This window comes from Hemitrygon akajei, unplaced genomic scaffold, assembly GCF_048418815.1.
Source record: "Hemitrygon akajei unplaced genomic scaffold, sHemAka1.3 Scf000170, whole genome shotgun sequence".
NCBI classification, from domain to species: domain Eukaryota; kingdom Metazoa; phylum Chordata; class Chondrichthyes; order Myliobatiformes; family Dasyatidae; genus Hemitrygon; species Hemitrygon akajei.
The window spans coordinates 288,494-301,114 of NW_027332056.1; the positions used below are offsets into that span (position 1 = coordinate 288,494).

General features: G+C 45.7%; 1 long non-coding RNA gene across 1 annotated transcript; it reads left to right on the plus strand.

The window, feature by feature from the left end:
- The first annotated feature begins 1,929 nt into the window (after positions 1-1,929).
- On the plus strand, positions 1,930-3,109 carry LOC140724174 (uncharacterized). The gene is made up of 2 exons (XR_012098054.1): positions 1,930-2,276; positions 3,009-3,109. It is a non-coding gene; the product is annotated as an uncharacterized lncRNA (long non-coding RNA).
- The last annotated feature ends 9,512 nt before the right edge of the window (positions 3,110-12,621 follow it).

Consider the following 12,621-nt stretch of genomic DNA (forward strand, 5'->3'; position numbering starts at 1 on the left):
CCCGGATAGGGTAGGCCAGAGGGGACGGATCATAGTGATTCTAGACAGAGTACCACATTTACTCTCCACAATCCCTTTGGTCCCGGATAGGGCAGGCCAGAGGGGACGGATCACAGTGATACTTGACAGAGTACCACATTTATTCTCCACAATCCCTTTGGTCCCGGATAGGTCAGGCCAGAGGGGACGGTGATACAGGCGGCTGTGATCAGTCTCACCACACAGGCAGGCTCTTTTCTCACTGCTGTAATCAGGTAGAAGGTACAAGAGCCTCAGGACTCACCCCACCAGGGTCAGGAACAGTTACTACCCCTCAGCCATCAGGCTGTGGAACAATACAGGATAACTGCCCTCACTTGTCAATAGAGATGCTGCCACAACAAATCATCGTACTGGGACTGTCTCAAAATGAGTGAAATAAGAGGTGGTTTGACTGAGACAGATCACATTCCTGTCTCAGAATTAGAGAAATACAATCACACAGGATATTTACAGCGGAAGGGCTGGAATGATGTTTCCCATAAGGTGTGGAACCAGCGCTCACAGACTCAAAATCGGAGGACAACTCAGCAGGACTGAGATGAGGAGAAATTTCCTCACCCAGAGTGCAGTGAATTATTGCAATTATCTCCACAAGGTTTCTAAATTTAATAGACATATCCTGGGGCTCAGCGGTGATGGAAAGTTGCAGGAAAGTGGTGCTGACGTCAAAAGTCAAGCATGTTCTGAGTGAAGGGCAGAAGAGGCGGAAGGGGCCGAATGGCCACACCTTCTCTATTTCTTATTTTCTGAAACCCGAGTTTACCTTTGCACTCACTGTTTCTTGGCCTGTCAGATTGAACAGGGGAGAGCTGACACACCGGACATCTATCGGCAGCCGCTGCGGTTATTTCATGTTCTCGTTGTTTATTTGCATTGGCGAAGTTTGTTGTCTTCTGCACTCTGGTTGATCTTTCAGTGATCCAGATATAGTTACCGTTCTGTAGCTTTGCTCTGTATGTTTGTAGGAGTTGTATGTGGTGACTTATATGTAGTCTGTTAGTTTTTGAAATAGTCACTTGGGGAATCTGAGGTGGAGGAGTATTTGGGGCTTATTTAAAATTATACATAGTTATTATCCAAACAATGTTTATTTGACAAGGGTTAATTCAGATATTGAAACGAACTGTTCTTTTTGTGGTTTATATCCAGAGTATTTATTTCATTTGTTTTGGGATTGTTAATATGTTAAAACATTTTGGGTTGATGTTTGTCAATTTATAGATCAATATATTAACATGGATTTAACTTTTTGTTTTGAAATTGTCTTATTTGGTTTTACTAATAATACCAAATCTCATAGGGATCATTTCCTTACCATCCATATTTTGTTGATTTACAGCAAATTTTATATCCATAAATGCAATCGCAGCAATAAGAAACCTTCATTTATATTTTTTACATCAGACTTCAAACTATACGTTTATACTCTGAAAGCTTCCCATAACCAGAAAGCTGTAAAGACTGTACAAATTTGTCAACGTTTTGGGTTATCTCTGTAAATGTTCCTGTTTTGTGACTCCTCTTAGATATCGTTCCTTCTGTCCAACAATATTTAGAGCGGATTTCCTTGTTTATTTGTATATTTAAAATTAATAGTTATATATTTGTTGCTGCTTTCGTGTGATTCCCTGTCTTTGTTAGCATATGTTTAGTGTTTCTGTTTTTGATTGTGTTTAATAAAAATTTAAAAAATTTAAAAATAATAATAAAATTTACTTTGAACTTTGAGCCTCGGGGAACTTGCTTTGATTCTGAGAACAAACAGTGACTGACATCTCCATCTTCCGGTAGCAGCCCACCCTCGGACACACACACAGCCAATCAGAGGACACCACTGGGAGACCCTTGCCCCCATTGGCTGAGGAGTGTCAGTGGGCGGGACGCTGGGCGGACCGAAGTTTGGAATCGGGAACGAGTGGACCCGGTGAGAGACCCGAGATTGGGAGCAGCTCCCCGGGTAAAGGCTGCAACAGCGGCCGGAGTTTTGAACCCTTCCGGTGGCGGAGGTGAAGATTCGGGCGGAGATTCCGTGAGATGTTTCAGCCACACAGGGGGAGCCCGGTCTTTCCCCGCCGTGGATCGGGGCCTGTTGTCCGGAGTTTCCTCCCAGACCTGTCTCCTGCTGCTGGGATACGGGAGCTGGCCCGCATCTGCTGCCGATGGAACTCCGGAGCTCTCACCGCTCCCCTGTGCAAAAGGACAGGCTGAAGGTCAAGGAACAACCAGGCGCAAAGGTAAACTCGGACTTTAGAAAATAAGTAACAGGAGCATGCCTGACCACTCGGCCCGTTGCGCCTATTCCTCCCTTTCCTCAGAGTAGTCCTTTCTTTTTAAATCTTTTTATTGATTTTAAACAAACATAAATGAAACATGAATACAAAGAGCTTGAGAGTACATAATTAATAGGTTAAGATATAAATACAAATAGATGATAATAACCTCCCAAACTCATAGTGGTTACAAAAAATGGAGAAAATAAGAAACCCTCCCCCCCCAAAAAAATGGAAAAAATCCTAACCGACATGGGCCATTGCATTATATCAATTATACACAGTAGCGTCAATAACTTAGCACCTCCATCTAAATAATTAAGGACAATGAAAGTAAGGTTTAGGAAAAGTCAGTTTAGCTCATATGAAAATGTTGAATAAATGGTCTCCAAGTTTCTTTAAATTTAACTGAACGGTCAAAGACAAGACTTGTAATGTTTTCTAAACTCAAACAAGAAATCGTTTGAGAAAACCACTGAAATATAGTTGGAGGACTAATTTCTTTCCAGTTCAATAGGATAGATCTTCTAGCCATTAATGTAACAAATGCAATCATCCACCGGGCTGAGGGGGGATAAACGACTGTTATCCACCAAAGGTAAACCGAAAATTGCAGTAATAGGATGCGGTTGCAATTTGATATTCAGAACTGTTGAAATAATACCAAAAATATCTTTCCAATAATTTTGCAAACAGGGGCAAGACCAGAACATGTGGGTCGATGAAGCGACTTCAGAATGACATCTGTCACAGGCTGGATTAACATAAGAATAAAATCGAACGAGTTTATCCTTGGACATGTGAGCCCTATGAACAACTTTAAATTGTATTAGGCATGTTTAGCACAAATAGAAGAAGAATTGACGAATTGTAAAATTTTCTCCCACTGCTCTGTGGGTATAAGACAGTGAAGTTCTTTTTCCCATTCCTTAATTATTTCTGATACTCCTGGCTGTATTTTCATGTTCATATAATAAATGATGGCTACTTAACTCTTCTGGCAAGGATTCAGAGCTAGAATTTTTTCTGTCATGTCCATTGGACATAATTTCAGAAAATACTAACATTCAAGAATACTAACTTGCAAGTATCTAAAAATATATGAATATTAGACTGTATAGCTCTTCAAAGGACATAAAACTGTTATCTAAAAATATTTGACGAAAACATGTTATACCTTTTGTTTTCCAAAACACAAAGGCTTGGTCCATAAAAGAGGGCTGGAAAAAGAAGTTAGATATAATAGGGCTTGATTATTCAAGCCAAAGAATTTACGAAATTGAACCCATATTCTTAATGTATGTTTAACTGTAGGATTAGTTATTTGTTTATTAGGTTTAGATAAAGCAAAAGGAATCGAAGATCCTAAAATAGAAAACAATGAGAAGTTTTGTACAGATTTACACTCCAAATTTACCCATTGTGGGCAAGGTACTATGACCGATTCTTGTGTCCAAAATATTAAATATTGAATATTAACTGCCCAATAGTAAAATCTCAGGTTTGGCAAAGCAAAACCACCTTCCTTCTTAGGCTTCTGTAAATATTTGTTACTTAATCTCGGATTTTTATTCTGCCACTCATACGAGGATGTTTTGGAGTCAATAATATCAAAAACAGATTTAGGAATACAAATTGGTAATGCTTGGAAAAAATATAAAAATTTGGGTAATACTATCATCTTGATAGTATTAATTCGACCAACCAATGACAGAGATAATGGGGACCACCTGGTAACAAGTTGCTTCATTTGTTCAATTAAAGGTAAAAAATTAACTTTAAATAAACCCTTATGTTTCTTGGTAATTTTAATACCCAAATAAGTAAAATGATCTGTGACAACTTTAAATGGTAAGTGTTTATAAATTGGAACTTGCATATTTAATGGAAATAATTCACTCTTATTAAAATTCAGTTTGTAGCCAGAAAAGCTACTAAACTGAGCAAGCAAGGATGAAATAGCAGGAATAGATCTCTCAGGGTCGGATATGTATAGTAACAAATCATCAGCATATAATGATAACTTATAAGTCCCTTACCCACGAGTAATACCAAAAATATTAGGTGATTCACGAATGGCAAAGGCGAAAGGTTCCAAAGCAATGTCAAATAATAGAGGACTTAAAGGGCAGCCTTGCCTCGTAGCACGGGACAACTGAAAAACAGGAGATCTTTGATTATTGGTAAGAACCGAAGCCAAAGGTTTATAATACATTAATTTAGTCCATTATATAAATTTTAAGCTAAAATTAAAATTCTGCAATGTATTAAATAAATATAGCCATTCAAATTTATTGAATGCTTTTTCAGCATCTAAGGAAATGACATTCTGTTATTTTAGATGAAGAAGTATAAATTATATTAATTAATTTTCTAATGTTAACAGAGAATAACAGGTTTTCATAAATCCGGTCTGATCTTCAGAGATAATTTGAGGTAATACATTTTCTAATCTAGTGGCCAGAATTTTGGTAAAAATCTCAGAATCTGTATCCAGCAAGGATATTGGCCAATAGGATGCACATTCAGTGGGGTCTTTATCATTTTTAAGAATTGGAGAAATGGAGGCATCATAAAAAGATTGTGGTTATTTACGTACAGTTAACATATTAAATATTTTAAAAAGACAAGGAGCGAGTAAATAAGAAAAGGAATTAAAACATTCAGCAGTATAACCGTCTGGACCAGGGGCTTTACCTGAATTCATTGAAAAAGGGAGTGGGTTCTCCTTTCCAGACCCTGCCCGGGGACTTGTACCACTCCTCAGGATTATATATGGAACCTCTCGGGCAGGGACAGGGAGTGGGTTCCCCTTTACAGACCCTGCCCCGGGACCTGTGCCACTCTTCAGGGTTATATATGGAACCTCTCGGACAGGGACAGGGAGTGGGTTCCCCTTTCCAGACCCTGCCCGGGGACTTGTGCCACTCCTCAGGGTTATATATGGAACCTCTCGGACAGGGACAGGGAGTGGGTTCCCCTTTCCAGACCCTGCCCGGGGACTTGTGCCACTCCTCAGGGTTATATATGGAACCTCTCGTACAGGGACAGGGAGTGGGTTCCCCTTTCCAGACCCTGCCCGGGGACTTGTGCCACTCGTCACGGTTATATATGGAACGTCTCGGACAGGGACAGGGAGTGGGTTCCCCTTTCCAGACCCTGCCCGGGGACTTGTTCCACTCCTCAGGGTTATATATGGAACCTCTCGGACAGGGACAGGGAGTGGGTTCCCGTTTCCAGACCCTGCCCGGGGACTTGTGCCACTCCTCAGGGTTATATATGGAACCTCTCGGACAGGGACAGGGAGTGGGTTCCCCATTCCAGACCCTGCCCGGGGACTTGTGCCACTCCTCAGGGTTATATATGGAACCTCTCGGACAGGGACAGGGAGTGGGTTCCCGTTTCCAGACCCTGCCCGGGGACTTGTGCCACTCCTCAGGGTTATATATGGAACCTCTCGGACAGGGACAGGGAGTGGGTTCCCGTTTCCAGACCCTGCCCGGGGACTTGTGCCACTCCTCAGGGTCATATATGGAACCTCTCAGACAGGGACAGGGAGTGGGTTCCCGTTTCCAGACCCTGCGCGGGGACTTGTGCCACTCCTCAGGGTTATATATGGAACCTCTCGGACAGGGACAGGGAGTGGGTTCCCCATTCCAGACCCTGCCCGGGGACTTGTGCCACTCCCCAGGGTTATATATGGAACCTCTCGGACAGGGACAGGGAGTGGGTTCCCGTTTCCAGACCCTGCCCGGGGACTTGTGCCACTCCTCAGGGTTATATATGGAACCTCTCGGACAGGGACAGGGAGAGGGTTCCCCTTTCCAGACCCTGTCCGGGGACTTGTGCCACTCCTCAGGGTTATATATGGAACCGCTCGGACAGGGACAGGGAGTGGGTTCCCCTTTCTAGACCCTGTCCGGGGACTTGTGCCACTCCTCAGGGTTATATATGGAACCGCTCGGACAGGGACAGGGAGTGGGTTCCCCTTTCTAGACCCTGCCTGGGGACTTGTGCCACTCCTCAGGGTTATATATGGAACCTCTCGGACAGGGACAGGGATTGGGTTCCCCTTTCCAGACCCTGCCCGGGGACTTGTGCCACTCCTCAGGGTTATATATGGAACCTCTCGGACAGGGACAGGGAGTGGGTTCCCCTTTCCAGACCCTGCCCGGGGACTTGTGCCACTCCTCAGGGTTATATATGGAACCTCTCGGACAGGGACAGGGAGTGGGTTCCCCTTTCCAGACCCTGCCCGGGGACTTGTGCCACTCCTCAGGGTTATATATGGAACCGCTCGGACAGGGACAGGGAGTGGGTTCCCCTTTCCAGACCCTGCCCGGGGACTTGTGCCACTCCTCAGGGTTATATATGGAACCTCTCGGACAGGGACAGGGAGTGGGTTCCCCTTTCCAGACCCTGTCCGGGGATTTGTGCCACTCCTCAGGGTTATATATGGAACCGCTCGGACAGGGACAGGGAGTGGGTTCCCCTTTCTAGACCCTGCCTGGGGACTTGTGCCACTCCTCAGGGTTATATATGGAACCTCTCGGACAGGGACAGGGAGTGGGTTCCCCTTTCCAGACCCTGCCCGGGGACTTGTGCCACTCCTCAGGGTTATATATGGAACCTCTCGGACAGGGACAGGGAGTGGGTTCCCCTTTCCAGACCCTGCCCGGGGACTTGTGCCACTCCTCAGGGTTATATATGGAACCGCTCGGACAGGGACAGGGAGTGGGTTCCCCTTTCCAGACCCTGCCCGGGGACTTGTGCCACTCCTCAGGGTTATATATGGAACCTCTCGGACAGGGACAGGGAGTGGGTTCCCCTTTCCAGACCCTGTCCGGGGATTTGTGCCACTCCTCAGGGTTATATATGGAACCGCTCGGACAGGGACAGGGAGTGGGTTCCCCTTTCTAGACCCTGCCTGGGGACTTGTGCCACTCCTCAGGGTTATATATGGAACCTCTCGGACAGGGACATGGAGTGGGTTCCCCTTTCCAGACCCTGCCCGGGGACTTGTGCCACTCCTCAGGGTTATATATGGAACCTCTCGGACAGGGACAGGGATAGGGTTCCCCTTTCCAGACCCTGTCCGGGGACTTGTACCACTCCTCAGGGCTATATTTGGAACCTCTCGGACAGGGACAGGGAGTGGGTTCCCCTTTCCAGACCCTGCCCGGGGACTTGTGCCACTCCTCAGGGTTATATATGGAACCTCTCGGACAGGGACAGGGGGTGGGTTCCCCTTTCCAGACCCTGCCCGGGGACTTGTGCCACTCATCAGGGTTATATATGGAACCTCTCGGACAGGGACAGGGAGTGGGTTCCCCTTTCCAGACTCTGCCCGGGGAGTTGTGCCACTCCTCAGGGTTATATATGGAACCTCTCGGACAGGGACAGGGAGTACGTTCCCCTTTCCAGACTCTGCCCGGGGAGTTGTGCCACTCCTCAGGGTTATATATGGAACCTCTCGGACAGGGACAGGGAGTGGGTTCCCCTTTCCAGACCCTGCCCGGGGACTTGTGCCACTCCTCAGGGTTATATATGGAACCTCTCGGACAGGGACAGAGAGTGGGTTCCCCTTTCCCAGGCAGATGCCCGAAGGTGATCGGGAGCCACCAGAGGGGCTGATGTAATACAAGCCATGGCACGGTGGGTCGCTGAGGTAAGGGAACCCATTTGAATGACAGCCCGACTGCACGCGGATTTTGGTGAATTTACCCAATAACTACAGAAAAAAGGAGAATCCCTTGCGTACTTTATAGCTCGTTTTAAGGATATGTGAGAGTCCAATGCCGGCAAACCCCTGGACAGATCACTATGTCCAGCTGGCAGTGCAGACTTTTCTAAACTGTCTCAGACACAAGCCTGCCCACTCCTTTAAGTTAACTAATCTCAATTCGCTGTGTCAGACCTGGCCCCGGGTGACATAAATTCTGATGAATAGGGAGCGCAATTGACTCTTTAAGGGGACTGGGGAAAAGCGAGAGTGTGCACAGAGAACTGGTAGTGAGGAGATGGAGTTCGGGTCCCGATGAAGAACCCAGAACGGGTGGCAGGATCTTGCGGACGGTGCAGATGAAGAGGGCCTTGGCTAAGGAGAGAGACGGGGTTTGTAGAAAGAGGGGACATTGGGCCAGATATTGTCGCACTGCAATCACAGACAAGAATAATGGGCAGGAAGAGAGCCTGGATCACAGCAATACTCGACAGAGTAGCACATTTACTGTCCACAATCCCTTTGATCCCGTATAGAGCAGGCCAGAGGGGACGGATCACAGTGATACTCGACAGAGTTCCACATTTACTCTCCACAATCCCTTTGGTCCCAGATACAACAGGCCAGAGGGGACGGTTCACAGTGATACTCGACAGAGTACCACATTTACTCTCCACAATCCCTTTGGTCCCGGATAGGGCAGGCCAGAGGGGACGGATCACAGTGATACTCGACAGAGTACCACATTTACTCTCCACAATCCCTTTGGTCCCGGATAGGTCAGGCCAGAGGGGACGGATGACAGTGATACTCGACAGAGTACCACATTTGCTCTCCACAATCCCTTTGGTCCCGGATAGGGCAGGCCAGAGGGGACGGATCACAGTAATATTCGACAGAGTACCACATTTACTATCCACAATCCCTTTGGTCCCGTATAGGGCAGGCCAGAGGGGGCGGTGATACAGGCGGCTGTGATCAGGCTCATCACACAGGCAGGCTCTTTTCTCACTGCTGTAATCAGGTAGAAGTTACAAGAGCCTCAGGGCTCATCCCACCAGGTTCTGGAACAGTTACTACCCCTCAACCTTCAGGCTATGGAACAATACAGGATGACTGCACTCAACTGCTGTCCATAGAGATGCTTCCACAACAAATCATCGTAGTGGGACTGTCTCAAAATGAGTGAAATAAGAGGTGTTTTGACTGAGACAGATCACATTCCTGTCTCAGAATTAGAGAAATACAATATCACAGGATATTTACAGCAGAAGGGCTGGAATGATGTTTCTCATAAGGTGTGGAACCAGCGCTCACAGACTCAAAATCTGAGGACAACGCAGCAGGACTGAGATGAGGAGAAATTTCCTCACCCAGAGTGCAGTGAATCATTGCAATTATTTCCACAAGGTTTCTAAATTGAATAGACATATCCTGGGGCTCAGCGGTGATGGAATGTTGCAGGAAAGTGGTACTGAGGTCAAAAGTCAAGCATGTTCTGAGTGAAGGGCCGAAGAGGCGCAAGGGGCCGAATGGCCACGCCTTCTCTATTTCTGATTTTCTGAAACACGAGTTTACCTTTGCGCCTCACTGTTTCCTGTCCTGTCAGATTGATCAGGGAGCGCTGAGAGCACCGGACATCTATTGGCAGCCGCTGCGGTTATTTCATGTTCTCGTTTATTTGCATTGGCGAAGTTTGTTGTCTTCTGCACGCTGGTTGATCTTTCAGTGATCCAGATATAGTTACCGTTCTGTAGCTTTTCTCTGTATGTTTGTAGGAGTTGTATGTGGCGACTTGTATGTACTCTGTTAGTTTTTGGTATCGTCGCTTGGGGAATCTGAGGTGGAGGAGTATTTGGGGCTTATTTAAAATTAGACATAGATATTATCCAACCAATGTTTATTTGACAAGGGTTAATTCTGATATTGAAACTAACTGTTCATTTTGTGGTTTATATCCAGAGGATTTATTTCATCTGTTTTGGGATTGTGAGTATGTTAAAACATTTTGGGTTGATGTTTGTCAATTTATAGATCAATATATTAATGTGGATTTTACTTTTTGTTTTCAAAATGTCTTATAATATCACTGGGATCATTTCTTTATCATAAATCTTTTCTTAATTGACAGCAAATTTTATATCCATAAATGCAAATACAGCAATAAGAAACCTTCATTTATATTTTTTACTTCAGATTTCAAACTATACGTTTATACTCTGAAAACTTCCCATAGCCAGAAGGCTGTAAAGTGTACAAATCTGTCAACGTTTTGGGTTATCTCTGTAAATGTTCCTGTTTTGTGACTCCTCTTAGATACAATTCCTTCTGTCCAACAGTATTTAGAGCGGATTTCCTTGTTTATTTGTATATTTAAAGTTAATTGTAATATATTTGTTGCTGCTTTTGTGTGATTCCCTGGCTTTGTTAGCATATGTTTAGTGCTTCTGTTTTTGTTTGTGTTCAATAAAAAAATTTAAAAATTGAAAAATAATAATAAAATTTACTTTCAAATTTGAGCTTCGGGGAACTTGCTTTGATTCTGAGAACAAACAACGACTGACATCTCCAGCTCCCAGTAGCAGCCCGTCCTCAGACACACTCACAGCCAATCAGAGAACACCACTGGGAGAATCTTGCCTCCATTGGCTGAGTGGTGTCAGTGGGCGGGACGCTGGGCGGACCGAAGTTTGGAATCGGGAACGAGCGGACCCGGTGAGAGACCCGAGATTGGGAGCAGCTCCCCGGGTAAAAGCTGCAACAGCGGCTGGAGTTTTGAATCCTTCCGATGGCGGAGGTGAAGATTCGGGCGGAGATTCCGTGAGATGTTTCAGCCTCACAGAGGGTGCCCGGTCTTCCCCGGCGTGGATCGGGGCCTATTGTCCGGAGTTTCCTCCCAGACATGTCTCCTGCTGCGGGCATACGGGTGCTGGTCCGCAGTGCCTGCCGATGGGACTCCGGTGCTGTGAGCGCTCCCCTGTGCAAAAGGACAGGCTGAAGGTCAAGGGAGAACCAGGCGCAAAGGTAAACTCGGACTTTAGAAAAAGGAAACAGGAGCAGGCCATTCGGCCCTTTGTGTCTGTTCTGCCTTTCACTCAGAACATGCCTGATCTTTGACCTCAGCGCCACTTTCGCGCAACGTTCCCAGCATCGCAGAGCCACAAAATTTGTCCTTCGAGTTCAGAAACCTTGTGGAGTAAATTCCAAAGATTCGCTGCCCTCTGGGTGAGGAAATTTCTCCTCATCTCAGTCCTGCTGAGGTGAACTCGGATTCTGTGACCACCATTCCTCACCACAGCCAAAGGAAACGTCATTCCTGCCTCTACCCTGTCAATACCCTGTGAGACTGTGTCTGTCTCAGTCAGACGGCCTTTTATTTCTCTAATTTTGAGACAGGCCCGGTCAGTATATTCTCTCCGAGGACACTACCTCACCTCCTAAATCAATCTGGGAAATCTCTTCATTCCCTTCATCCCACAGGCTGACTCCGGGAGGGAGACCAGACCTGTGCACAGTGTTCCATGTACGCTCTCACCAGGACCCCATATACCTTCAGAGGAGATCTTTATTCTTGTATTCAAACCTTCCTTCCCATTCAATGCTCTTCATTTAATATCGAACTCAAACAGTGAACACACACAACACAACCTCAGCCATGTGGTGAAATTTGTCAGCCATACATTGCAATATCTAGGAATAAAAACCACAAATTACTGTAAGTATTTATAAAATTATACTTAAAATGTATTGCAAAAAGAGAAGGCAAATCCTGAGGAAGTATTTATCGGCTGAAGTGTGGTGAAATTTGTTCCTTTGTTCCTTTGTGTCTGCAGTACATTGCAATATTTAGTCATAAACACTACAGACTACAGTTAGTATGTGTAAAATTATATTTAGAATGTAGTGCAAAACTAGAGGAAAAATACTGAGGGGGTGTTCCTGGGTACTTTGTCCATTCAGAAATCTGACAGTGGGGAAGAAGCAGTTCCTGAACCGGTGAGTCTGTCTCCAGGCCCCTGTACATCCTCCTTGATGGTAGCATCAATGAGACGAAGGCATGCCCTGGGTGATGGGGGTCCTTAATGATGGAAGCCACCTTTTTGTGGCATCATCTTTTGAATGTGTCCTGGATGCTGTGGAGTCCAGTGCCCATGAAGGAGCTGGCTGAGTTTACAACTTTCTGCAGCATTTTCCGATCCTGTGCAGTGGCCTCTCCACACCAGGCAGTGAAGCAACCAGTTAGAATGCTCTCCACAGTACATCTGTAGAAATTTGCAAGTGTCTTTAATGACAGACCGATTCCCCTCAATCTCCGAATGAAATATAGCTGATGTTGTGCCTTCATTGTAACTGCATCAATATGTTGGGCCCAGGATAGTTCCTCAGAGATGTTGAGAGGGAGGAAATGGAAACTGCTCACCCTTCTCACTTCTGATCCCACGATGAGGACTGGTGTGTGTTCCCTCGACATCCCCTTCCTGAATCCACAATCAATTCCTTTGTCTTCATGATGTTGAGTGCAAGGTTGTTGCTGCGACACCACTCAACTTGCTGATCTATCTCACTCCTGTACTCCTCCTCGTCACC